We start from the raw sequence: 25,280 nt of genomic DNA on the forward strand, positions 1-25,280 counted from the left end.
TCAACAGTCAATCATCTAAGGTCTTGTTATACTTGTGGTAATTCGAGGCACATTTCCAGGTTCTGCCCTCGAGCATCAAGCAGATCTAAGTATCAAGGTTCTTGTGCCATGGTTCTGGGACTGGGTGCTTCAATGCCTGCTCAGCCAGTTAGGGGTAGGGGTCAAGCAGCAAGAGGTGGAGGTCAGGCCATTAGAGGTGGAGGTTAGGCCTCTAGAGGTGGAGGCCAGCCAGCCAGGGCCCGTTCTCGAGATGTAGTTCAGAGTGGTAGGGACTAGCCCCGATGCTATCTCTTTCTAGTCGGGCCCGAGGTTCAGTCATCTGACACGATTATCATAGGTACTGTTTCAGTTTGTAGTAGAGATGCTTTAGTTCTATTTGATCTGGGTTCTACTTATTCCTACGTGTCATCCTATTTTGCTTCATATTTGGTTGTGCCTCGTGATTCTTTGAGTGCCCCTGTGTATGTGTCCACCAATGTGGGAGATGCCATCATTGTATATTATGTTTATCATTGGTGTGTGGTTACCATTGGGAGTCTTGAGACTCGTGTAGATCTCATACTTCTCGATATTATTGATATTGATGTCATTTTGGGTATGGATTGGATGTCACCTTATCATGCTATATTGGATTGTCACGCCAAGACGGTGACCTTAGCCTTACCAAGGTTTCCTCGATTAGAGTGGAGAGGGACTCTTGGCCATTCTGCTAGTAGGGTTATATCTTATGTGAAGGCTCAGCATATAGTCTAGAAGGGGTGTTTAGCTTATTTGGCTTATATTCACGATTCCAGTGCAGAGATTCCTTCCATGGATACGGTACCAGTTGTTCGTGAGTTCCCAAAGGTATTTCCTACAGACATGCCGGGGATGCCACCCGACATAGATATCGACTTTTGTATTGATTTGGCTTTGAGCACTCAGCCCATTTCCATTCCGCCATACCGTATAGCCCGCCAGAGTTGAAATAATTAAAGGAGCAGTTGCAAGATTTTCTTGAATAATGGCTTTATTAGACCTAGTGTCTCACCCTAGGGTGCGCCCGTGTTGTTTGTGAAAAAGAAAGATGGATCGATGAGGATGTGCATAGATTATCAGTAGTTGAACAAAGTCACCAAGAACAAGTATCCCTTGCCAAGGATTGATGACTTATTTGATCTGCTTCAGGGTGCTAAGATGATTTCAAAGATCGATTTGAGGTCTGGCTACCATCAAGTGAGGATTAGGGCATCCGATGTCCCTAAGACAGCTTTTTGGACTCGGTATGGGCATTATGAGTTTTTAGCGATGTCATTTGGGCTAATAAATGCCCTAGCATCATTTATGGATTTAATGAACCAGGTGTTCGAGCCCTATTTGGATTCCTTTGTGATTGTGTTTATTGATGATATCTTGAGCTACTCCCGCAGTCAAGAGGAGCATGAGTAGCATCTTCGGATCGTTCTTCAGACTCTAAGAGACAACCAGTTATATGCTAATTTTTCAAAATACGAATTTTGGTTGAGCTCAGTCGTTGGGGGATATTCAGGTAGATCCTAAGAAGATTGAGGCTGTTAAGAACTGGCCTAGACACACTTTAGCTATAGATCCAGAGTTTCTTGGAATTAGATGGTTATTACCATCGGTTTGTAGAGGGATTCTCATCTATAACAACCCCATTGACCAGGTTGACCCAGAAGGGTGCCCCATTCAAATGGTCAAACGAGTGTGAGACGATCTTTCAGAAGCTTAAGACTGTTTTGACTACGATGTCAGTGTTGGTGTTTTCCATAGGTTCAGGATCTTATACGGTATATTATGACGCATCTCGTATTGGACTCGGTGCGATATTGATGCAATATGGCAGGGTGATTCCTTGTGCGTCATGACAGGTAAAGGTTCACGAGAAGAATTAACCTATTCATAACTTAGAGCTGGGAGCCATTGTTTATGTGTTGAAGATTTGAAGGCACTATCTTTATGGCGTGTCATATGAGGTATTCACGGATCATCAAAGTTTGTGGTACTTGTTCAAACAAAAGGATCTCAATTTGAGGCATGAGAGATGGTTGGAGCTATTGAAAGACTATGATATCACCGTATTTTATCATCCCGGGAAGGCCAATGTGGTGGCCGATACTTTGAGTAGGAAGTCAGTGAGTATGGGCAGCCTTGAGTACATTCCAATCGCTGAGAGACCACTTGTATTAGATGTTCAGGCCTTGGCTAATCAGTTCATGAGGTTGGATGTTTATGAGCCCAGTCTCGTTTTAGCTTGCACGGTCGCTCGTTCTTCGTTGTTTGAGCGTATCAAAGAGCAGCATTTTGATGATCCTCATTTGTTGTCCTTAGAGACACCGATACAAAGCAGGTTACGGTTGGGGATGATGGAGTTTTGAGAATGCAGGGTTATGTTTGTGTGCCTAATATGGATGGACTTTGTGAGTTGATTCTAACGGAGACCCACAGTTCTCGGTATTCTATTCATCCGGGCACCGCCAAAATATATCAGGACTTGCAGCAACATTATTGGTGGAGAAGGATAAAGTAGGATATAGTTGCATATGTATCTCGGTGTCTAAATTGTCAACAAGTAAAGTACGAGCATCAGAGGCCTGGTGGTTTACTTCAGAAGATAGAGATTCTTGAGTGGAAATGGGAGCATATCACTATGGATTTTGTTGTTGGAATCCCACAGACTTAGAGGAAGTTCGATGCAATTTGGGTCATTGTGAATAGCCTGACCAAGTCAAGGCAAGTCATTCATATGGCAATTACCTATTCTTCAGAGCGGTTGGCAGAGATTTATATTCGCGAGATCGTTCGTCTTCACGGTGTGCCCGTGTCTATCATTTCGGATCAAGGTACGTAGTTTACCTTGAATTTTTGGAGGGCAGTACATCGTGAGTTGGGCACGCAGGTTGAGCTGAGCAATATTAAGGTATTGGAGGATATGCTCCGCGCTTGTGTTATTGAGTTCGGAGGCTCATGGGATCAGTTCTTCCAACTTGCGGAGTTCTCCTGCAACAACAGCTATCAGTCGAGCATCCAGATGGCCCCCTATGAGACGTTATATTATAGACGATATCGATCGCCGGTTGGATAGTTTGAGCCGGGGGAGGCTCGGTTATTGGGTACAGATTTGGTACAGGATGCCTTGCATAAGGTTAAGATCATTCAGGATAGACTTCGCACAGCTCAGTCCAGGCAGAAGGGTTATGCCAACCGTAAGGTTCATGATGTGGCATTCATGGTCAGAGAGAGAGTGTTGCTCTGTGTGTCACCCATGAAGGGTGTAATGAAGTTTGGAAAGAAGGACAAGTTGAGCCCTAGGTACATCGAACCTTTTGAGATTCTCTAGAGAGTAGGTGAGGTGGATTATAAGCTCGCATTGCCACCCAGTTTATCAACAGTTCATCCGGTATTCCATGTGTCTATGCTCCAGAAGTACCACAATGATCCATCTCATGTGCTAGATTTCAGCTCTATCCAGTTGGACAAGGATTTGACTTATGAGGAGGAGCTCTCGGCTATTCTAGCCTGGTAGGTTCGCAAGCTGAGAACAAAGAGTTATCCTTCAACTCGAGTGCAGTGGAGAGGTTAGCCCGTTGAGGCAGCTACTTGGGAGTCCGAGTCGGACATGCGAGTAGATGTCCACACCTTTTCACCAGCCCGGGTACCTTTCTATGTCCGTCTGAGGATGAACAATTATGTTAGAGGTGGAGAATGTGATGACCCGAAAGGTCATCTTATGTTTTAGAACCTGATTCTGTGCTTTTAAGCTTTAAACACCCCATTTTACTCTTGCTCGATTTACGTGTGCAAGCGGGCGTGTTTTCGGAAAGCTTTTATATTAATTTTTTTAAAAAATAAGAATTTTTGCCTAAAACTTCATTTGAGTTAACTTCGGTCAACATTTTGGATAGACGGATCCGGATTTATAGTTTGACGGTCCCGGTGGGTCCATATCGTGATTTGGGACTTGGGCGTATGCCCAAAATTGAATTCAGAAATCCCTAGTCTGAGATATTGGACTTTGTTAAAAATTGAAAGTTAAAGGCTTAATGAAATGGAAATATTTGACCAAAGTTTGACTTTGGATATTGGGTCCGTATTTTGGTTCCGGAACTTGGTATAGGTCCAATACCATATTTATGACTTTTCTGTGAAATTTAGTGAGAAATGCAGTTGGTTTGACGTGATTCGGACGTCCGGTTGTCAAAATAGGAGTTTCAAAGTATTCTTGAAAATTACATTTGATTTGGTGCTCAATTTTGTATTTCTACGTGTTATTTTAGGCTTGTGTGGACTTTTGGTTTAGAGCTCCGAGGGCTCGGGTAAGTTTCGGATAGGCCTCGGAGTGAAATTGGACCTATACCATTTGCTGGTATCTGCAATTTCTGGGAACTGGCCTCTGATTTTGCATTTGCGAGATCAGAGTTCGCAATTCTGAACATATCAGTCTCGCATTCGCGAGCTACTCAACGCAAATGAGAAGAGTAGCTGGGCTACACAGTTTTCGCAATTGCAAAACATACTTCGCATTTGCGAAGTGAGCCTGGGGAAGGCAGTGATCGCAAATGCAATCATAGGGTCGCAATTGCAGAGGTTCATGTTTGCATTTGTCAAGACAATAGAGGTGTGAAGGACTTTGCATTTGCGATGGTTCCTTCGCATTTGTGAAGCCCAGGTCGCAAATGCGACATCTGCAACTAGGTAAATATGACTTAGACGGGTTTTTTGTTCATTCTTCAAATTTTCAAAACCTAAAACCGTAGAGGTGATTTTTCCAAGAATCCTTCTTCCCCAAATCATTGGTAAGTGATTCTAAACTAATTTTTTTCAATCTTTCACTACTCTCCCTTAGATTTCTGTCTAAAATCTAGACTTTTCATGGTTTAATTGGGTGTTTTTGGGCAGAAATTAGGGATTTGGTAAATTGGGGATTTAGTCCTCAAATTGAGGTCGTATTCCAAAACAAATCACATAATCGAGCTTGGGGGTGAATGGGTAATCGGGTTTTGGTTCGAATTTCGGGTTTGGACAAAGAGAGCCCAGGTGTTGACTTTTGTTGACTTTTTCAATAATGACCTAAATTGAATTCTTTACAATCGTGGGTAGTTCCCAATGCTTTATTTGAATCGTTTGGTAGGTAAATTGCTAGATTCTATTGGTTCGGAGACTTGGTTGGACGACAAAGCGGTGGTTGAGCTTTGAGTTTGTTCTTTGGAGCGAGGTAAGTATCGTGGTTAACCTTGACTTGAGGGATTAAGACTTATTTGTCTAATTGCTACGTGTTTAGATATTTGGTAAAATGTATAGGTAAGGTGACGAGTACATATGCGTTGTTGTCGGGTAAAGCATGCGGGTGGGACTTGGTTTCTTGTAATTATTACTTTCCTTTGATCATGTTATCCATGTTTAGACTAGTATAATCAAATTGATCGTTCTTATCATGTTTATGGATCTTTGGGTGATAATTGAGTATTGATTACAAAGTTAAGGTTGGTATTGTTGGACCAAATGTTGATGTAAGACTTGTTCTTGTTATTTCTATCTCCTTGTTGTCTTTTGTTCATTGTTTTATGGTAATGGAGAGTGTTAGGGCACAAAGGGTGATGCCCTACCACATTTTGAATGTTAGTGCACGAAAGGTAATGTCGTGCCATGTTATGAGAGTTAATGCACGAAGGGTGATGCCATGCCGTTTCTATTGTATATATGATGAGGTTGAGAGTAAAAGTACGAAAAGGTGATGTCATGCATTTTCCTTCGTTGTGTTTACTATTTATTGTTGGTTCAAGGTATATTGGTTGATCAAGTTGTCATTACTATTGTGATTCTCTATCTTGTAATCCCCTTAGCATGTTCCCCTCCCAATATTACCTGTCTATCTTTTATTTGTCAATATTTTGTACATATAATGTTAAATTGCACAGGTTTATTATGTGGGTGTCTTGTCATAACCCCGTCAATACTTTGTCAAGGATAGACTCGACACTTACCAGTACATGGGGTCAATTGTACTGATACTACATTGCACTTCTGTGCAGATTTTGGTACTGGACCGAGCCGATTGTGAGGTTAGACACTGGATTGATTTACTGGAGACCCAAGGTAGATCTGCTGGCATCCGCATACCCTGGAGTCTCTCCCTAGTCTTAGTGTTTTACTGTTTCTTTTCCTTTAGTATATTGTAATTCCTTTTAGACTCTGTTTGCGTGAATCATAGTAGCTCGTGAGTTGTGACTCCATATCCTATATGTTCTAGATATTTCGAGTTTATGTTATTCCGCAAAGTTGTATTGGTTTCTATTTAGCTTAACTGTTATTATTATTGAAATTGGTTAAAGTTGACTTGAGAATCCACTAACATTGGATTTCCTAGCAAGTGAAATGTTAAGCGCCATCACGATCCCGAAGGTGGGAATTCCGGGTCGTGACATAAAATAAATTAAAAATAATTAAGAATTCATTTACTATAGATAATATTATTTTCTCCTATCTTATTATTGTTTCATGTCCGTGATTTTATTAATTTGACTTGAAATATTATAATATAGTTAATTTTTTTATATTATCTAAATATTTTTAGCGCCAATCCTCTCCATTATAAAAATAAATTTATGTACCTTATGGGGTCTTTTCGTTCACAAAAAATTATACTTGAATTATAATGCAAAACTTTTAATAAAAACAAATATCTATTAGATATACTTTCAATTTACAAATATTTCGTTCATTGGATTAAAAATAAAAAATACGGAGTATAACTGTAACGACCCGAACGATCGTTTTGAGCATTTACACTTCGATCGGTTGTTAGAGGGTATAGGTAGCTCCGTATGATGCATTATGTCTTATGTGAATCGTCAGTTTGGTTTTCAGGTTAATTAGAATTGATTTGGAAGAATGATTCTCAGCTAGAAGCTTTAAATTTGAAAAGGTTGACCAAGTTTGACTTTTGAGTATTTGACTCCGGGTTGGATTTTCGGAAGTTGTGCTTGGTCCGCGGTGTTATCTATGTCTTGTGTGTAGAAATTTGAAGTCAATCGGACCTGATTTGATAGGACTCCGTACTCTAATATTGATCTCATACTCATGGAAGTACGACCACAACATAATTGTGCGGACCGCAGAAGAAGAGTGCGGCCGCAACATAATTGTGCGGACCGCAAAGGAGGAGGGCTAAGAAGTGCGGCTGCACGATTTTTGTGCAACCACAGAGATTGGCAGAATGTAGCCGCATCAGAATTGTGCAGACCACACAATGAAGTTCAGAGGAAGTACTATATAAGCGAGGCTTAGGGTTTTATTTGACATTTTGGACTTTGGGAGCTCGGTTTGTGACGATTTCTCGTGAGTTTTTCAAGAAATTCATCGGGTTAAGTAGTCCCAACTCAGATTTGGTTAATATAGATGAATATATCATTGTTTTCATCATTTAATTAGTATTTTGAGGTTGAAATTTGGGGAAAATTGTAGAAATTTCATAAAGCGAATTTTTGGGATTTGAATGTCGAATTTAAGTCGGATTTGAGTGAAACTAGAATGGTTGGCCTCATAATGGAATGAGTTGTCAGATTATATGAGTTTTATTGGGTTCCAAGGTGCAGGCCCTGGTGTTATTTTTTGTCGGATTTGGAATTTGATTTAGGATTCGATCTTTATCATTTGTAATTGTTTCCTTGGGCTATATCTGATGTATTTGCATTTGGCTAGTTTGAAACGTTCGGAGGATGCTACGAGCATGATGGAATTTTTGGAGCATCGCTTGGCTTGCTCGGTGTTTGGAATTGGCTTGCTGGAGATAAGTAACTCTTTTAAAATTAGTGTTGAGTGTATGAAACCCCGAATTATGTACTATCTAATTGGTGTTTAGGTGACGCGCATGCTAGGTGACGGGCGTATGGGCGTGCAACCTGTGAATTGTGACTCTTTTGTTTTTAAGGCACTGTATAGTGGCCCTACTTTGTTGATATCTATATTTTTCTCCTTGTGATAAAGTAATTGAGCTATACATCATGCTAGATATCCTGTTTAGGCTTTATGCTGGTATTGTTGCAACCCATAGTGGTCGTTTTCTTGCTATCACCTCACCGACTTCATTGCTATTTCGTACTCAGTCACATTCATGCATACATATTATATCTTAGTCCTAGTTATTACTTATTGATATATCATATCATTATTCCAGGTCAATTTTCATGTCATTGTGAGCTCGTAGGTGAGACTGGAGAGATTAATGACTAAGTGAGGCCGAGAGCCTGATTTAAGCATGTATCTTCCCTTGGTATGGAGATGGATCTTCTCCCTGGGGATGGATTGTCCTATTTCCTCGGTATTAGAGACTAATGGTCAATGATGTATATATTCCAGGATGGACCTTCCCTGGATCGTGTGATCCATATACAATATCGAGTGGTGGTAAGGTTATAATTATTATCTGGAGATGGATCTTCTCCATGGGGAAGGATTGGCATTTTCCTCGGTACTGACGACTGATGGTCAGTGATGTATATTTATGTATTCTGGGATGGATCTTCTTTAGGCCGTATGAGCCATATATAGTACCGAGTGGTTAAGCATTGATATATATACTTAGATATGGATCTTCTCTATGGAGCCGGAAAGGCCTTTCCTCGGTACTGGGTGACTGATGATCAGTGATGTATATATTCTGGGATGGATCTTCCCTGGGCCGTATGTGCCATATACAGTAGCAAGTGGTTGATGAGTAGAGCGTGTGAGTACATGTTTCATCTCAGGGATACATGGCATTGGCAAGCATACATGACATATACGCATAGAGATTCATTCTTCCTCATACTGTACGGTATCACGTCGCTCATGATTTCTCTCACACACATAGATAAATGGGCATAGAGAGGTATTTTTCACACTTGCTGTTTGGGAAGAAAAATACAACATCTTATTTATTATGGAAAGGATTTTTGGGAAGAATTACTATTTTCAAACTATCTCGTATTTTTCTCAAAGATTTTGGTAAAAGATTGAGTTTTCACTAATATTCTTGAAATGCATAACTATTTTTGGAAAATTTGTTAAAAAGCTGGGCATTTTATCTCTGAGTTACTTCCTTATTTATATTGTCTATATGGTTATGAATTGTTGTTGGCTTCTGGTGTTGGACCCGACCATGTTAGACCTCATCACTGCTTTCAACATAAGTTTCGGTTTGTTACTTATTGAGTACATGGGGTCGGTTGTACTCATACTATACTTCTTGCATATTGCATGTAGATTTCGGATGACGACGTTGCTATTAGATGGGAGCTGAATTGGAAGACTGTGGCTGCCTCTTGTTCATGGTAGTCGTAGATTTATAAAGCTCTGTTTATGTACTTTTCAAACATAAGATGTATTTACTTCATATATGCTTTGTAATCTCTATTCTTAGAAGCTCATGATTTGTACTACCAGTCCTTGGGAATTGTATATGATTCAAATAACTGCTATATATGTTTAATTATTTATTTAATATTGTTAGAATTGGATAGTTATTAGTTGGCTTACCTAGAGAGTTGGGTTAGGTGTCATCATGACTAGTGGATTTAGGGTCACGACAGGTTGGTATTAAAGCTCTAGGTTCATAGGTTCTACAAGTCATGACAAATGTCTAGTAGAGTCTTGCGGATCGGTATGATGATGTCCATACTTATCTTTGAGAGGCTACTAAACATTTAGGATATACTTCCCATCTTTCTTTCCTTATCATGCGGTATTGATTCAGCTTGAAGCATAACTCTTTGAATTCCTTCCACGCATTCGTATGCGCACATGAGTGCTCAGTAATTCTATAGATGAAGTGTGAGATGTGGTTTCTATGTGATGATGATAGGCCAGTCTAGAGGACTTGAGGCCGGGTTTTGACTACAGTTTGAGCACAGAGGTGTTGATTGTCTTAGCACGTGCTTTTGGACTTATATGTCCGATAGCGTCCCTATGAGTGGAATTTGTGACTAGATAAGTGGTCGGATTGCTATATGATGAGTATGAAGTGACTATGGGTGTGTTCAGATAGATTGGATTTTACAAAAGGGGTTTGATTGAGATGCAAATTTGGTGCTTGATTTCTGTCTTAATGTAAAGTGTAATATTGAGTTATGTGTATGTTGGAGGATCTTTCATGTTGTTTAGTTGAGGAGTGAAGTAGATTTTCATGTCGTGATATGAGTTCATAATCAGGAAGATTAAGTGATTGCGTAATAGTTATGACTGTGGAAGGGTATAAAGAGATGTTAGTTTAAGGCGAAGCAGGTGGGTTATCTCATACGGGGTGTCCTGAGGTTGGTGTGATCCCTATGTTGTTTTGTAGTAACTCATCTTTTACTAGTGAATTATATGTGTTACAATTTGAGTTAGGATCGTTTATGAGAGTTGTCCTGGCTGTTACAAGGATGAACGCGAGAATTGCATAGGATTTGAGATATTAGACGGTTGTGTTACATGAGCTTATGAAAGATTTAGTTGACTTTCATGGCGGGATTTTGGCAGCAATAGAGTATGGGTATTGTAATTTATCAGATGCATTATTCCTTAGCTTTGCGGCAAGTGTGGGAGTCTGTTATTGATAAGTTGATTACACGGTTATGTGTCGTATTGGCTTCAATTTGAGGTATACTGGTTAATCAGTTATGGCTTACAGAGGTTGATATCGAGGATGACTTGAGTAAAGGAAATTTTTGATAAGGATTATATTATGCTTTGAGGTTGTATGTGAAATATTGAATGATTAAGTTGCTATTCGTAAAGGATGTAGCGTGCATGGTGTAAGGATTCACTTGGCTTCTTAGAAGTATGGATTACTTCCTTGGTTGTTATTGTGCAAATGGGTCACAGGTCGTTCCATCCGTTTGGGCGGTTTGATTAAGATATGATTAGAGTGGAAGACTCACAAGAATGTTTTTAATGGATGCAAGATCTAAATGTGGCAATTGAGAATTTTGCGGATGTGTTCATGGCTAGAATCGGAGGGTTACATTGGATGGTGTCAAGACTCGCAGTATTTCTATATCATTATGGATTCTACATTTCAGTATCAAGAGGAAACAAATGAACAACTTTAAACTAACAGAAGGTCTCTTCAGAGTGGGTATCTCGGTTGTGGTACTTGTGGGGTGCTTAAGAGAGCATTCAGCGGCTTATGAGCCTTAGTGCGATATTATTTTATGCTAATATTTCGTATGGTGAATGTTGGTTGCAGATTGTGGTATTATGGTAAGGAGAAGTATCAATTTGAAGGTAATCCAGGAGGAACTCGGAGAATTGGGACGGTTTGGTAACGGGTTGGATCAACATGGTGACAGATGTGATTGGCACTTTTTGTTATTATGATGTAGTAAGTTTCTACCGGTGTTTTGAGGCGATACTCTCGGGTTTTTGATGGATTGTGTAGCTTGGTATAGTTAAAGAGATTTAGTTCTGATGGCTTAATTATGTGCAAATGTGTTTCGAGGGATCTCAATAGTTTCTACCATGGTTCAAGGAGTATATTTCCTACTTGTGTGATGAGCATGTGTTGTATAATGATTTTCTTAGGGTGAAATCAAATGGAAGGTCCTTGGCTAAATGAGTATGTAGTTTGCTTGCGACTTAGAGTTGATTTTGAGATTTTTGTATTTTTCATATGATGGCATAATAGTTGTGGTGTGTTTTGCGGGATTGAGATTTGCATGTCCAAGGTCATGATTCGATTTTGAAAGGAAGGTTTGGAAATCCTAGGCAGCATGGTCGGTTTTAGATGACTAGGTAATTGATATTACTATTTGGTTTTGTTTGATGATAATGTACATTTTAGAAGGGGCATATGTTTTGATTTATGGATACTCCATTTGAGTACATTTGGATTGTTGCTTACTGGTGCACGAATTGCACGTGTTGTGGTTTCAAATTGTTTTGAGGTGGCACATCACTAGAGTGATTATGTTAGATAAGATGAGGTCATCAAACCTAGATTGGGTGCTATTGGATTTGATTGCGGTATATTTGGAGGGATATTGTTGCTTATTGGCTTATAATTTGCTATAGCTCTTGTCAAAAGAGAGGGAGCTCCATTACTTTTTGATCTAACAAATTTTTATGAGTTTTGCATATTTATTTTATCATTGGCAGTGTATAAACGTGTTAGAACGAGGCCTTGTTTGATAAGATGTTCATTACTGGCATTGCGTTATTTTGAGTTGCTACTGTGATCAGAAATTATTGATATGAGTATTTGAGTTTTGAGGTATATCATGTGATTACATCTTGGTGTAATGGATATGGCTTGATGCAACTTGTTCTGACTTGTACATTGAGTAGATGCATGATTCTTATCTCATAGAAAATTCTGGATGTTGGAAAAATTTGTCTCTAAGGCTTATGAGGAAGGTTGAATTATGAAATTTCGGTTATGTTGTGGACCTATATGGGATAGGGTGACATGGGATCACCCCCGGGTATGTGCATGGTACGGTTATATAGTGATTTGTTGGCTTTTGGAACAACTCTGGGCACATTCGAGGATGAACGTATGTTTAAGTGGGGAAGGATGTAACAACCCGACCGGTCGTTTTGAGCATTTACACTTCGCACGATTGTTTTAGGGTATGAATAGACTCGTATGATGCATTAAGACTTATATGAATCGTCAGTTTTGGTTTTCAGGTTAATCGGAATTGATTTGGAAGAATGATTCTCAGCTAGAAACTTTAAATTTGAAAATATTGACCAAGTTTGACTTTTGAGTATTTGACCTTGGGTTGGATTTTTGGAAGTTGGGATGGTTCGCGGTGTTATCTATGTCTTGTGTGTAAAAATATGAAGTCAATCGGACGTGACTTGATAGGACTCGGCACTATAATATTGATCTAATGCTCATGGATGTGCGGCCGCAACATAATTATGCGGACCGCAAAGGAGGAGGTCTAAGAAGTGCGGCCGTACGATTTTTGTGCGACCGCAGAGATTGGCAGAGTGCGGCCACAAAAGAATTGTGCGGACCACCCAATGAAGTTCAGATGAAGACTATATAAGCGATGCTTAGGGTTTTATTTCACATTTTGGACTTTGGGAGCTCGGTTTGTGACGATTTCTCGTGGGTTTTTAAAGAAATTTATCTGGGTAAGTGATTCTAACTCAGATTTGGTTAATATACATGAATATATCATTGTTTTCATCATTCAATTAGTATTATGAGATGTAAATTTAGGGATAATTGTAGAAATTTCATAAAGCAAATTTTAGGGATTTGAATGTTGAATTGAAGTCGGATTTGAATGAAACTAGAATGGTTGGACTTGAAATAGAATGGGTTGTCGAATTTTATGAGTTTTATCGGGTTTTGAGGTGTGGGCGTGGGTGTGATTTTTGGTCGAATTTTGGATTTGATTTAGGATTCGATCTTTATCATTTGTAATTGTTTCTATGGGTTGTATCTGATGTATTTGAGTTGCATTTGGCTAGTTTTAGTCGTTCGGAGGTCGCTACAAGCGTGATGGCATTTTTGGAGCATTGCTTGTCTTGCTCGGCGTTTGGAATTGGCTTGTTTGAGATAAGTAACTCTTTTAAACTTAATGCTGAGGGTATGAAACCCCGAATTATATGCTATGTGATTGGTGTTGAGGTGACGAACATGCTAGGTGACGGGCGTGTGGGAGTGCACCAAGTGAATTGTGACTCTATTATTTTTAGGGAACTGTATAGTAGCCCTACTTTGTTGATATCTATGTTTTTCACCATGTGATAAAGTAATTGAGCTATACATCATGCTAGATATCATGTTTAGGCTTTATGCTACTATTGTTGGGACCCATAGTGGTCGTTTTCTTGATGTCACCTCATCGATTTCATTGATATTTCGTACTCAGTCACATTTATACATACATATCATATCTCAGCCTCAGTTTTTACTTATTGATATATCATATTATTATTCCGGATCAGTTTTCATGACATTGTGAGCCCGTGGGTGAGACTGGAGAGATTGATGACTGAGTGAGGCCGAGAGCCTAATTATAAGTGATAGTTAAGGGATGGGGATGCACACCGCAACGGTTATATTTATTATTATGATAGAGCTTGGGCTGAAGGAGTCCCTCCGGAGTCTGTAACACACCCTAGTGAGCGGGTTGATTATATTCAAGGATGGATTTGCCCTTGGTATGGAGATGGATCTTCTCCATAAGGCTGGATTTGCTTGTTTCCTCGGTACTGGAGACTGATGGTTAGTAATGTATATATTCTGGGATGAATCATCCCTGGGCCGTGTGAGCCATATATAGTACCGAGTGGTTGTGAGGTTGTTATTATTATTATTATCTAGAGATGGATCTTCTCCATGGGGTAAGGTTGGCCTTTTCCTCGGTACTAATGTCTAATGGTTAGTGATGTATATTTATGTATTCCATGATGGATCTTTCATGGGTTGTATGAGCCAAATACAATACCGAGGGTTGAGTATTGATATATATACCTGGAGATGGATCTTCTCCATGGAGCCGGAATGGCATTTCCTCTGTACTGGGTGACTAATGATCAGTGATGTATATATTCCGGGATGGATTTTCCCTGGGTTGTGTGTGCCATATACAATACCGAGTGCTTGAGTATTTATGAGTGGATCGTGTGAGTACATGTTTTATCTCTGGGATACATGGCATTTGCATGCATATAGGACATACACGCATAGAGGTGCATTCTTCCTCATACTATACGGTATCACATCGCTCATGATTTCTTTCACACACATTGATATATGGGCATAGAGAGGTATTTTTCACACTTGCTGTTTGGGAAGAAAAATAAAACATCTTATTTATTTTGGAAAGGATTTTAGGAAAGAACTAGAGTTTTCAAACTATCTCGTATTTTTCTCGAAGATTTCGGTAAAGGTTTAATTTTTCACTGATATTCTTGAAAAGCCGAACTATTTTCAGAATAATTGTGAAAACGTTGAGTATTTTATCTATGAGTTACTTCCTTATTTATATGCTCTATGCTATTATGAATTGGTGTTGGCTTCTGATGTTGGACCCGACCATGTTCCAGCTCGCCATTGCTTTCAATGTAAGTATATGTTTGTTACTTATTGAGTACACGGGGTCCGTTGTACTCATACTACACTTTCTGCATATTGCATGCAGATTTCGAATGCTGACATTGCTGTGTTAGATAGGAGCTAAATTGGAAGATGTGCCTGCATTTCCGTTGTGGCTACCTATTGTTTATGGTAGCCGTAGATTTATAAAACTCTATTTATGTACTTTTCAAATAGAAGATGTATTTACTTCATATATGTTTTGTAATCTCTATTCTTAGAATCTCATGATTTGTACTACCAGTCCTTGGCAATTGTATAAAATTTAAATAACTTTTATGTTTGATTGTTTATTGAATATTGTTGGAATTGGATATTTATTAGTTGGATTACCTAGCAGGTTGGGTTAGGTGCCATCAGGATTAGTGATTTATGGTCGTGATAGGTTGGTATCAGAGCTCTAGGTTCATAGGTTCTACAAGTCATGAGCAAGTGTCTAGTAGAGTCTTGCGGATCGGTATGATGACGTCCATACCTATCTTCGAGAGGCTACATGACATTTAGGTTATACTTCCCATCTTTCTTTCCTTATCATGCAATATTGATTCAGCTTGAAGCATAATTCTTTGAATTCCTTCCACGCATTAGTATGCGCACATAAGCGCTCAGTAATTTTATAGATGACGTGCGAGATGTGGTTTATGTATGATGATGATAGGCCAGTCTGGAGGACTTGAGGTCGGGTTTTCACTACAGCTTGAGCACAGAGATGTTGATTGTGTGAGCACGTACTTTGGGACTTATATGTCCGGTAGCGTCCCTATAAGTGAAATTTGTGACTAGATGAGTGGTCGGATTGCTATATGATGAGTATGAAGTGACTATGGGTGTGTTCAGATATATTGGATTTGACAAAAGGGGTTTGATTGAGATGCAAATTTGGTGCTTGATTTCTGTCTTGATGTAACGTATAATATCGAGTTATGGGTGTGTTGGAGGATCATTTATGTGTTTAGTTATGGATTGAAGTAGATTTTCATGTCATTATATGAGTTCAGATTTAGGAAGATTAAGTGATTGCGTAATAGTTATAATGTGGAAGGGTATAAAGAGATGTTAGTTTGAGGCGAAGTAGGTGGGTTATCTCGTGTGGGGTGTCTTGAGGTTTGTGTGATCCTTATGTTGTTTTGTAGCGAGTCCTCTTTTACTAATGAATTATATGTGTTACAATTTGAGTTTGGATCGTTTGTGAAAGATGACCTGACTGTTTCAAGTATGAATGCAAGAATTGCAGAGGATCTAAGATATTAAACGGTTGTGTTACAGGAGCTTATAAAGGATTTAGTTGAATTTCAATGCGGGATTTTGGCAGCAATAGAGTATGGTATTATAAGTTATCAGATGATTTATTCCTTGGCTTTGCGCCAAGTGGGGGAGTTTGTTATTGATAAATTGATTACACGGTTATGTGTCATATTGGTTTCAGTTGGAGGTATACTGGTAAATCAGTTATGGCTTACAGAGGTTGAGATCGAGGATGACTCGAGTAAAGAAAATTTTGGATAAGGGTTATATTATTCTTTGGGGGTGTATGTGAAATACTGAATGATTAAGTTGCTATTCGTAAAGGATGTAGCGTGAATGGGGTAAGGATTCACTTGGCTGCTTAGAAGTATGGATTATTTCCTTGGTTGTTGTTGTGCAAATGGGGCACAGGTCGTTCAGTCCGTTTGGCCGATAGATTGAGATCTGAGTAGAGTGGAAGACTCATAAGAATGGTTCTAATGGATGTATGATCTAAATGTGGCAATTGAGAATTTTGCGGATCTGTTCATGGCTAGAATCTAAGGGTTACATCGGATGGAGTCGAGACTCACAGTATTTCTATATCATTGTGGATTCTACATTTCAGTATCAAGAAAGCAGAAAATGAACATCTTTAAACTCATAGAAGGTCTCTTCAAAGTGGGTATCTCAGTTGTGGTACTTCTGGGGTGCTTAAGAGAGCATTCAACGGCTTATGAGCCTTTGGGCGGTCTTGTTTTATGCTAGGATCTTGTGTGGTGCATTTTGGTTGCAGAGTGTGGTATTATGGCAAGGAGAAGTATCAATTTAAAGGTGATCCAGGAGGAACTTGGAGAATTAGGACGGTTTGGTAACGTGTTGGATCAACATAGTGACGAATGTGATTGTCTCTTTTGGTTCTTATGATGTAGTGAGTTTCTACAGGTATTTTGTGGTGATACTCTCAGGTTTTTGATGGCTTGCATAACTTGGTTTAGTTAGAGAGATTTAGTTCTGATGGCTTAAGTATGCGCAAATAAGTTTTGAAGGGATCTCAATAGTTTCTACTATGGTTCAAGGAGTATATTTCCTAGTGGCATGATGAACATGTGATGTATAGTGATTTTCTCTGGATGAAATCAAATGGAAGGTCCTTAGCTAAATGAGTGTGTAGTTTGCTTGCGACTTAGAGTTGATTTGGAGATTTTCGTATTTTTCATATGATGGCATAATAGTTGTAGTGTGTTGTGCGAGATTGAGATTTGCATGTGCAAGGTCACTCTTCGGTTTTGAGAGGAAGGTCCTAAAATCTTAGGCAACATAGACAATTTCAAATGACTAGGTAAATGATATTACTATTTTGGTATGGTTTGATGATAGTGTACATTTCAGAAGGGGTATGTGTTTTGATTTATGGATACTCTATTGGTATTGCGGCACTCTCCTGGTTCATCGAGTGTTGATATTCAGTTCTGCCATGAGGAACTGAAGAATTTTAGAAGTATTCTATGTGGGGATGGTTGCGTGTATGAGATGTATTAAACATTCAGGCGGTGGAGTTGAGATCAGATATGGTGATTCATATATTCTATTGTTTAGAGATGGGGAGTTCTCATAAACAGGTTATTTTGTGGTTATGGACTATGAAATATGGGTAAAGCTAGCTAGATGATAGTATGTGTTATGATTTAGTCATTGTGCACTTTCGAAGGGTTATTCATATATCTGTGGGTGACTAGAGCTGGTTTGGGGGTCCATTAGTAGGCCCAATTTGGATGTGTATTCTACACCGAGTTGGATTGGTTGGCTCCATGTTGCTATTGTTGAGGGATTTGCCATTCGATCGTTGTTAAGCTTATTTGTGTTTTGAGATGATCTGTGAGTTAATCTTTTATGCTACGAGGAGTTATGATTCGTTGGTTATATGCACAAGTGATGCGGTTCTACTTGGGCTTTATAGCGGAATGTGAGTGAGATAAGTATTTGGGTATTGAATGATTAATTGTTCATTGGCTATATTATTTCCGGATTGTGGGATTGTGTTATTTACTCTCCGTGGTTATGGTAAAGAACTTTGGATAATTGATGTCGAATTGCGCGTGGTTATTGATTTTGAGCAAAGAGGCTGAGGTACTTCATATGGACTAGTGGTTCGATGGTGTCATACATTGTAGTGGTGTTTTATTGGGGTATGATCCTTTGTGATAGATTCGTGTGTTTTGGCTTTGCAATGCGTGATGGGTTCTTAGCATGGTGTTCTGATGGTACTTGTTAATCTGGAGGGACAGTTCTCTCGTTGGAGTCATTTTCTATGATTTGAGTACATTTGAATTGTTGCTTACTGGTGCACGGATTGCACGTGATTTTGATCGGCATAGAAATTTTCTATAACTCTTGTCGAAAAAGAGGAAGATCCATGGCTTGTGGATCTAACGAATGGTTATGAGTTTTGCGTGTTTCTATCATCTTTGGCAATGTATAAAGGTGTTAGAATGAGGCCTTGTTTGATAAGAGGTTCATTACCAACATTGGGTTGTTTTGGGCAGCTACTGTGACCAGAAATTATCGATATGAGTATTTGAGTTTTTGAGGTATATCATGTGATTACATCTTGGGGTTATGGATATGGTTTGATACAACTTGTTTAGACGTGTACAATGTGTAGATGCGAGATTCTGATCTTATAGAAAATTCCAGATGTTGGAAAAATTTGGCTCTGAGGCTTATGAGGAAGTTTGAATTACGAAATTTCGGTTATGTTGTGTTATCAGACCTATATGGGATATGGTGACGTGGGATCACCCCCGAGTATGTGCATGGTATGGTTATATAGTGATTTGTTGGATTTTGGAACAACTCCAGGCACGTTTGAGGACGAACATATATTTAAGTGGGGGAGGATGTAACGATTCGACCGGTCGTTTTGAGCATTTACACGTCGCACGGTTGTTTAAGGGTATGAGTAGCCCCGTATGATGCATTATGACTTATGTGAATCGTCGGTTTTGGTTTTCATATTAATCGGAATTGATTTGGAAGAATGATTCTCAACTAGAAGATTTTAATTTAAAAAGGTTGACCAAGTTTGACTTTTAAGTATTTGACCTCGGGTTGGATTTCTGGAAGTTGGACTAGGTCTGCGGTGTTATATATATATATATATATATATATATATATATATATATATATATATATATATATATATATATATATATATATATATATATATAGTGTGTAAAAATTTGAAGTCAATCGGACGTGATTTGATAGGACTCGGCACTCTAATATTAATCTGATGCTTATGGAAGTGTTGTCGCGGCATAATTATGCGCACCGCAAAATGAGAGTACGGCCACAGCATAATTATGCGGACCGCAAAGGAGAGGGCTAAGAAGTCCGGACGCACAATTTTTGTGCGGCCGTAGAGACTGGTAGAGTGCGGCTGCAGCAGAATGGTGCATACCGCACAATGAAGTTCAGAGGAAGTACTATATAAGCGAGGCTTGGGGTTTTATTTCATATTTTTAACTTTGGGTGCTAAGTTTGTGATGATTTCTCGTTGGTTTTTCAAGAAATTCATCGGGGTAAGTGATTCTAACTCAGATATGGTTAATGTACATGAATATATCATTGTTTTCATCATTTTTTTTACACAACAAACAGACGTTTATTTGACACAATAATTCAAAATGCAGGTTCATAGGGCTTCGGGTGTAACACCAAAAAGCCAAGAATAGTTCAGAATTTGCACATCGGCATTACATATCCGAACGACACACAGCTTGGACATCAAGTCCTTTATTCTGAGAAACACTGAAAAAACAAACACCGACACGGACAGAGACAGACACGGACACTGAAACAAAAAATAACACAGCCCTCAAGATACTACTCCTTCTCTTCTTTCTCTTCATCTTCTTTCCAGCAGCCCTTCAGAACGGACTTGGGAGATCCACAGAAAGTAGTTCTGGTGAACTTCTGGTAGACAATGGAACCACCCTTGCCAAATTCTTTTGGACTCCACTCAGCACGAGAGTAGCCTTTCACATCAACAGAGCAAACACGTTCCAGTAACTTGGTAGCAACATCAGCATGCAAAGCAATAGAGAACTCATCTGGCTCGAAGCATGCCAGCACCCTCTCAACCAGGGGACCCAGCTTCATGGTTTTCATATCATACCCAATTGACATAGCTAAAGCCATCTTCCGAGGTAATGTGAATGGTTGAGAGTGCAGCTCCTTCAATTGAATTCATGGAATAACCACAGGGTTAAAACTCAAAATCGCATATCTTAGAATTGGGGAGGATCTTCCTTATCCCAGATCGAACAGTCATATGTGCAGCCGAGCTTCCTTCAGTCTTGTAAAAGACAGATGCCTTCTCACTGTCCAAACCAGTCATACACATATCAAGAGTGTAAACAGGGTCATTAGACTGAATAGGTCCTGCAGAGGCAGAGTAAACATGCCATTTCTGTGCTTTGTCAGGACTGCCCATAATCACAGCCTTGCTACCGGCAGCAAGCTTTCCAAAATAGCCATCGTGGATAGCAACTTCTTCAGAAAAGTGACGGTGAGGAAACGACTGAGCGCCAGGGAAAATGAAGCTCCCACGGGTATACCTCACGTCTTTTACTTTGAGAGACAGGGTCTCAGCCAACTTTAGGATGGGCGGAATGGCTAGAAGCAACTTTGTGGTGCCACAGGTTTTGATGATTATCTTGTAAGAATAAACAAAAGGCTCGACTCGGAGAGGACATAGGAATCAACATCGTCATTTGATAGGGAATCAACAATGGTTCACTCAGCAGGTCCGAGAATCTCATCCAATTGTGCCTTTGAGAGAGATCGAAGTCCTTTTCCGTTGGGATCAGCAAACAGACCAGGCTCGAAGAAAGAAATTTCAAGCCTCTTCTCGAAACCTTCAAAACCAATGGCAGAGACTGGCAAGGACATATCCATGATGAAAAATGTTCATAGCAGCAAAAGAAGTTAAAGAGGAAAATGTTCCGAGCAATGAGCACAAAAGCAGAAAGTAGAAAAGGAAGGAAGAAAAGGAGTGAGGGCGCAAAAGAAACTGAAAGCAGAATTTTTTTTTGTTTTTTTTTTCGGTGCGTCTATTGACGTGTTAAGGACGAAAACTTAGGGAATATCAGGAGGGTTTGCGCACGCAGTTGGAGTAAGCAACAGATCGGAACTTCTTGACTCCACCGTTTGGTCGAACGTCTTCAATGTTGTAGCCGAGGGGAGCTTCATAAATAAGGAACTACTACTGGACTTTTTTTCCCACCTTTTGACTCCATTAGATCATTCCTAATATAAAATTTGAAAATTGTTCTAAATTTGATTTTCTCCGATATATCACGATCTTTTCCTCCAATAAATCAGAAAATTCCGAAGAAGAGATGAAACCCTAGAAATTTGTTAGGAAGAAAATTCCGAATGAGTTACCAAGAAAGAAAATAGATACGCAATATTATCGTTTGTTTTCATCATTCAATTAGTATTTTGAGATGAAAATTTGGGGAAAATTGTAGAAATTTCATAAAGCGAATTTTTGGGATTTGAATGTCGAATTGAAGTCAGATTAGAGTGAAACAGGAATGGTTGGACTCGTAATAGAATTGGTTGTCGGATTTTATGAGTTTTGTCGGGTTTCGAGGTGCGGGCCTGAGTGTGATTTTTGGCCAGATTTAGGATATGATTTAGGATTCGATCTTTATCATTTGTAATTGTTTCCATGGTCTGTATTTGATGTATTTGAGTTGCATTTTGGCTAGTTTGAGTCGTTCCGAGGTTGCTACGAGCGTGATGACATTTTTGGAGCATCGCTTGGCTTGCTCGACATTTGAAATTGGCTTGTTTGAGATAAGTAACCTTTTTAAACTTAGTGCTGAGGGTATGAAACCCCGAATTATGTGCTATTTGATTGGTGTTGAGGTGACAAACATGCTAGGTGACGGGCGTGTGGGCGTGAAACGTGTGAATTGTGACTCCGTTGTTTTTAGGACACTGTATAGTGGCCTTACTTTGTTGATATATATGTTTATCACCATGTGACAAAGTAATTGAGCTATACATCATGGTAGATACCCTATTTAGGCTTTATGGTTGTATTGTTGGGACCCATAGTGGTCGTTTTCTTACTGTCACCTTATCGATTTCATTGATATTTCGTACTCAGTCACATTCATACATACATATCATATCTCAGTCTCAATTGCTACTTATTCATACATCATATCATTATTCCGGGTCAGTTTTCATGACATTGTGAGCCCGTAAGTTAGACTGGATAGATTGATGATTGAGTGAGCCCGAGAGCCTGATTCTGAGTAACAGTCATGGGATGGGGCTGCACACCGCCGCGGTTATATTTCTGATTATGATAGCGCTTGGGCTGAAGGAACCCCTCCGGAGTCTATAACACACCCCATTGAGCGTAGTTGATTATATTTAGGGATGGATCTTCCCTTGGTATGAAGATTGATCTTTTCCATGAGGCTATATTTGCCTCTTTCCTTAGTACTAGAGCCTGATGGTCATTGATATATATATTCCAGGATGGATCTTCCCTGGGTCGTAAGAGCATATATAGGACCGAGTGGTTGTGAGGTTATTATTATTATTATCCAGAGATGGATCTTCTCCATTGGGCATGATTGGCCTTTTACTCGGTACTGATGACTGATGGTCAGTGATGTATATATATGTATTTCGAGATGGATCTTTGCTAGGCCATATGATTCAGATACAGTACCGAGTGGTTGAGCATTGATATATATACTTGCACATGGATCTTCTCCATGGTACCGGAATGGCCTTTCCTCGGTACTGGGCAACTGATGATCAGTGATGTATATATTCCGGGATGGATCTTCCCTGGGCTGTATGTGCCATATACCGAGTGGTTGCGTATTCATGGGTGGAGCATGTGAGTACATGTTTTATCTCTAGGATACATGGCATTGGCATGCATACATGACAGACACGCATAGAGGTGCATTGTTCCTTATACTGTACGATATCACGTCGCTCATGATTTCTTTCACACACATTGACATATGGGCATAGAGAGGAATTTTTCACACTTGCTGTTTGGGGAAAAAAATGAAACATCTTATTTATTTTGGAAAGAACTACAATTTTCAAACTATCTCGTATTTTTATCGAAGATTTTGTTAAAGGATTGAGTTTTCACTGATATTCTTGAAAAAACAAACTATTTTCAGAAAATTTTTGAAAACGCTGAGCATTTTATCTCCGAGTTACTTCATTATTTATATGCTCTATGTTGTAATGAATTTGTGTTGGATTCTGGTGTTGGACTCGACCATGTTCTAGCTCGTCACTGCTTTCAACTTAAGTATAGGTTTGTTACTTTTTGAGTACATGGGGTTGGTTGTACTCATACTACACTTCTTGGATATTGCATGCAGATTTTAGATGTCGACGTTGCTGTGTTGGATGGGAGCTGAATGGGCAATGTGTCTGCGTTCCAATTGTGGCTGCCTCTTGTTCATGGTAGCCGTAGATTTATAAAACTCTGTTTATGTACTTTTCAAATAGAAGATGTATTAAATTCATATATGCTTTGTAATCTCTATTCTTAGAAGCTCATGATTTGTACTACCATTTTTTTGAATTGTATAAGATTCAAATAACCCCTATGTTTAATTGTTTATTTAATATTGTTGGAATTGGATAGTTATTAGTTGGCTTACATAGCGGGTTAGGTTAGGTGCCATCACGACTGGTGGATTTTGGGTCGTGACAAGTTCGTATCAAAGCTCTAGGTTTATAGTATCTACAAGTCACGAGCAAGTGTCTAGTAGAGTCTTGCGGATCGATATGATGACGTCCATTCCTATCTTCGAGAGGCTACAAGACATTTAGGATATATTTCTTATCTTTATTTTCTTTATCATGGAATATTGATTCAGCTTGAACCATGACTTTTGAATTCCTTCCACGCATTCGTATGCACACATCAGCACTCAGTAATTCTATAGATGAGGTGTGAGATATGGTTTTTGTGTGATGATGATGAGCTAGTTTGGTGGACTTAAGGCCGGGTTTTGACTGTAGCATGAGCATAGAGGTGTTGATTGTGTAAGAACATGCTTTTGGACTTATATGTTTGGTAGCATCCCTATGAGGGGAATTTGTAACTAGATGAGTGGTCGGATTGCTATATGATGAGTATGAAGTGACTATGGGTATGTTTAGATAGATTGGATTTGACAAAAGGGGTTTGATTAAGATGCAAATTTGGTGCTTGATTTTTGTCTTGATATAACGTATAATATTGAGTTATGAGTGTCTTGGAGGACCTTTGATGTTGTTTTGTTGAGGAGTGATGTAGATTTTCATGTTGTGATATGAGTTCAGACTAAGGAAGATTAAGTGATTGCGTAATAGTTTTGACTGTGGAAGGCTATAAAGAGATGTTAGTTTGAGGCGAAGCAGGTGGATTATCTCCTGCGGGGTGTCCTGAGGTTTGTGTGATCCCTATGTTGTTTGTTGGGAGTCCTCTTTTACCAGTGAATTATATGTGTTACAATTTATGTTTGGATCGTTTGTAAGAGTTGGCCTGACTATTACAAGGATGAATGCGAGAATTGTAGAGGATATGAGATATTTAACGATTGTGTTACAAGAGCTTATGAAGGATTTAGTTGAATTTCAATGCGGTATTTTGGCAGCAACAGTGTATGGGTATTGTATGTTATCAGATGATTTATTCGTTGGCTTTGATCCAAGCGGGGGAGTCTATTATTGATAAGTTGATTACACGGTTATGTGTCGTATTGGTTTCAGTTTGAGGTATACTAGTAAATCTGTTATTGCTTTTAGAGGTTGAGATCGAGGATCACTCGAGTAAAGGAAATTTTGGATAAGGGTTGTATTATGATTTGGGGGTGTATGTGAAATATTGATTGGTTGAGTTGTTATTCGTAAATGATGTATCGTGCAT

At 39.2% G+C, this 25,280-nt stretch overlaps 1 pseudogene; it reads right to left on the bottom strand.

The window, feature by feature from the left end:
* Window positions 1-19,945: 19,945 nt before the first annotated feature.
* LOC104231243 (S-adenosylmethionine decarboxylase proenzyme-like) lies at window positions 19,946-21,780 on the bottom strand (annotated as a pseudogene).
* Between the last annotated feature and the right edge of the window lie 3,500 nt (window positions 21,781-25,280).

This window comes from Nicotiana sylvestris, chromosome 4 (assembly GCF_000393655.2).
Source record: "Nicotiana sylvestris chromosome 4, ASM39365v2, whole genome shotgun sequence".
Lineage (NCBI taxonomy): Eukaryota > Viridiplantae > Streptophyta > Magnoliopsida > Solanales > Solanaceae > Nicotiana > Nicotiana sylvestris.